Source organism: Trichechus manatus, unplaced genomic scaffold (genome assembly GCF_000243295.1).
Source record: "Trichechus manatus latirostris isolate Lorelei unplaced genomic scaffold, TriManLat1.0 scaffold00015, whole genome shotgun sequence".
In the NCBI taxonomy this organism is placed as follows: Eukaryota; Metazoa; Chordata; class Mammalia; order Sirenia; family Trichechidae; genus Trichechus; species Trichechus manatus.
The window spans coordinates 16,679,095-16,682,251 of record NW_004443951.1 but is presented as its reverse complement, the minus strand read 5'-3'; the positions used below and the strand labels follow the sequence as shown (position 1 = coordinate 16,682,251).

The 3,157-nt window shown below is 43.5% G+C and overlaps 1 protein-coding gene across 1 annotated transcript in view; it reads left to right on the top strand.

Annotated features, from left to right (window-relative positions):
* SMAP2 (small ArfGAP2) overlaps positions 1-3,157 on the top strand; it is a 59,923-nt gene that overhangs the window by 12,949 nt on the left and 43,817 nt on the right. The gene's annotated exons all lie outside the window — the stretch shown is intronic.

Genomic DNA, 3,157 nt, shown 5'->3' with positions numbered 1-3,157 from the left:
GCTGCCTGTTTAGTCTCTTGTATCTACTTGAGCTAAGAGGCACACTCCTCACGAGCATCACTTTATGTCCCACAGTCCAGTCCAATCCCTGTCTGAAGGGTTGGCCTTGGAAATTGTTTTAGTTTTGGGCTAACAGAGAGCCCGGGGGCCATGTCTTCCAGGGACCCTCCAGTCTCAAACCATTAAGTCTGGTCTTTTTACTAGAATTTGAGTTCTGCACCCCACTTTTCTCCTGCTCTGTCAGGGACTCTCTGTTGTGTTCCCTGTCAGGGCAGTCATTGTGGTAGCTGGGCACCATCCAGTTCTTCTGGTCTCAGGCTGATGAAGTCTCTGGTTTATGTGGCCCTTTCTGTCTCTTGTGGGCCCCCTAATTTTTAAGAGTTGTCAAGAGGGTCCTCTGGCCTGAGCCCATGTAGAGATTGCCTTACTCATCCATCAGTTTGTCATACTGTGGTGGCTTGAGTGTTGCTGTGACACCAGAAGATATGCCACCGGTATTTCACATACCAGCAGGGTCACCTATGGTAGACAGGTTTCAGTGGAACCTCCAGACTAAGACAGACTGGGAAGAGGGATGTGGGGCTCTTAGAGCTGAACAGAAGATTACAAAGGTGGTTCAAGAAGACAAAGTGAAGTATTATAATGAAATGTGCAAAGACCTGGAGTTACAAAACCAAAAGGGAAGAACACACTCAACATTTCTCAAGCTGAAAGAACTAAAGAAAAAAATTCAAGCCTCAAGTTACAATATTGAGGGATTCTATTGGCAAAATATTGAATGACACAGGCGGCATCAAAAGAAGATGGAAGGAATACACAGAGTCACTGTACCAAAAAAAAAAAAAAATTGGTCGATGTTCAGCCATTTCAGGAGGTAGCATATGATCAAGAACCTATGGTACTGAAGGAAGAAGTCCAAGCTGCACTGAAGGCACTGGCAAAAAACAAGGCTCCAGGAATTGATGAAATACCAATTGAGACATTTCAACAAATGGATGCAACACTGGAAGTGCTCACTCATCTATACCAAGAAATTTGGAAGACAGCTACCAGCCAAACAACTGGAAGAGATCCATATTTGTGCCTATTCCAAAGAAAGGTGATCCAATGGAATGCAGAAATTATTGAACAATATCATTAATATCACACGCAAGTAAAATTATGCTAAAGATAATTCAAAAATGATTGCAGCAATACATCAACAAGGAACTGCCAGAAATTCAAGCTAGATTCAGAAGAGGACGTGGAACGAGGGATGTCACTACTGATGTCAGATGGATCCTGGCTGAAAGCAGAGAATACCAGAAGGATGTTTACCTGTGTTTTATAGACTATGCAAAGCCATTCGACTGTGTGGATCATAGCAAATTATGGATAACATTGTGAAGAATGGAAATTCCAGAACACTTAATTGTGCTCATGAAGAACCTGCGCACAGACTAAGAGGCAGTCATTCTAGCAGAACAAGGGAATACTGCGTGGTTTAAAATCAGGAAACGTGTGAGTCATGGTTGTATCCTTTCACCATACTTATTCAATCTGTATGCTGAGCAAATAATCCGAGAAACTGGGCTATAAGAAGAAAATGGCATCAGGATTGGAGGAAGAATCACTACAACCTGCAATATGCAGATGACACAACCTTGCTTGCTGAAAGTGAAGAGGACTTATAGCACTTACTTATGAATATCAAAGACTACAGCCTTCGGTATGGATTACACGTCAACATAAAGAAAACAAAAATCCTCAGGACTGGACCAATAAGCAACACCATGATAAAAGCAGAAAAGACTGAAGCAGTCAAGGATTTCATTTTACTTGGATCCACAGTCAACGCCCATGGAAGCAGCAGTCAAGAAATCAAACGACATATTACATGGACAAATCTACTGCAAAAGACTTCTTTCAAGTGTTAGAAAGTGAAGATTTCACCTTGAGGACTAAGATGTGCCTGATCAAGCCATGGTGGGTTTTTTTTTTTTTAATTGTTGTGCTTTAAGTGAAAGTTTACAATTCAAGTTAGTCTCTCATACAAAAATTTGTACATACATTGTTATGTGCCCCTTGTTGCTCTCCCTGTACTGTGACAGCACACTCCTCCTTTCCACCCCAGATTTCCCGTGTCCATTCAACCAGCTCCTGGCCCTCTCTGCCTTCTCATCTCCTCTCTGAACAGGAGCTGTCCGTTTAGTCTCATGTATCTACTTGAGCTAAGAAGCACACTCTTCACGAGTATCATTTTATGTCCCGTAGTCCAGTCTAATCTTTGTCTGAAGAGTTGACCTTGGGAGTGCTTTTAGTTTTGGGCTAACCTAGAGTCAGGGGCCATGTCTCCCGGGGTCCCTCCAGTCTCAATCAAACCATTAAGTCTGGTCTTTTTACTAGAATTTGAGTTATGCAACCCACTTTTCTCCTGCTCCATCAGTGACTCTCTGTTGTGTTCCCTGTCAGGGTGGTCACTGGTGGTAGCTGGGTACCATCTAGTTCTTCTAGTCTCAGGCTGATGAAGTCTCTGGTTTATGTGTCCCTTTCTGTCTCTTGGGCTAATACTTTCCTTGTGTCATTGGTGTTCTTCATTCTCCTTTACTCCAGGTGGGTTGGCACCAATGGATGCATCTTAAATGGCCACTCACTAGCTTTTAAGACCTCAGACGCCCAGAAGAACTAGATGGTGCCCACCTACCACCAATGACCGCCCTGACAGGGAACACAACAGAGAGTCCCTGATGGAGCAGCAGAAAGATGGGGTGCAGAACTCAAATTCTAGTAAGAAAACCAGACTTAATGGTCTGACTGAGACTGGAGGTACCCCGGAAAGCATGGCCCCTGGATTCTCTATCAGCCCAGAACTAAAACAATTTCCAAGGCCAACTCTTCAGACAGGGATTGGTCTGGACTGTGGGACATAAAGTAATACTCGTGAGGAGTGTGCCTCTTAGCTCAAATAGATATAAGAGACCAAAGGGGCAGCTTCTGTCCAGAGGTGAGATGGGAAGGCAGAGAGGGTTAGGAGCTGGTTGAATGAACATGGGGAATTAGGGACGGAAGGGAAGAGTGTGCTGTTGCAGAATGGGGTGAGCAATTAGGGTCACATAACAATGTATGTATAAAATTTTGTATGGGAGACTAACTTGAATGTAAACTTCATTTAAACTAC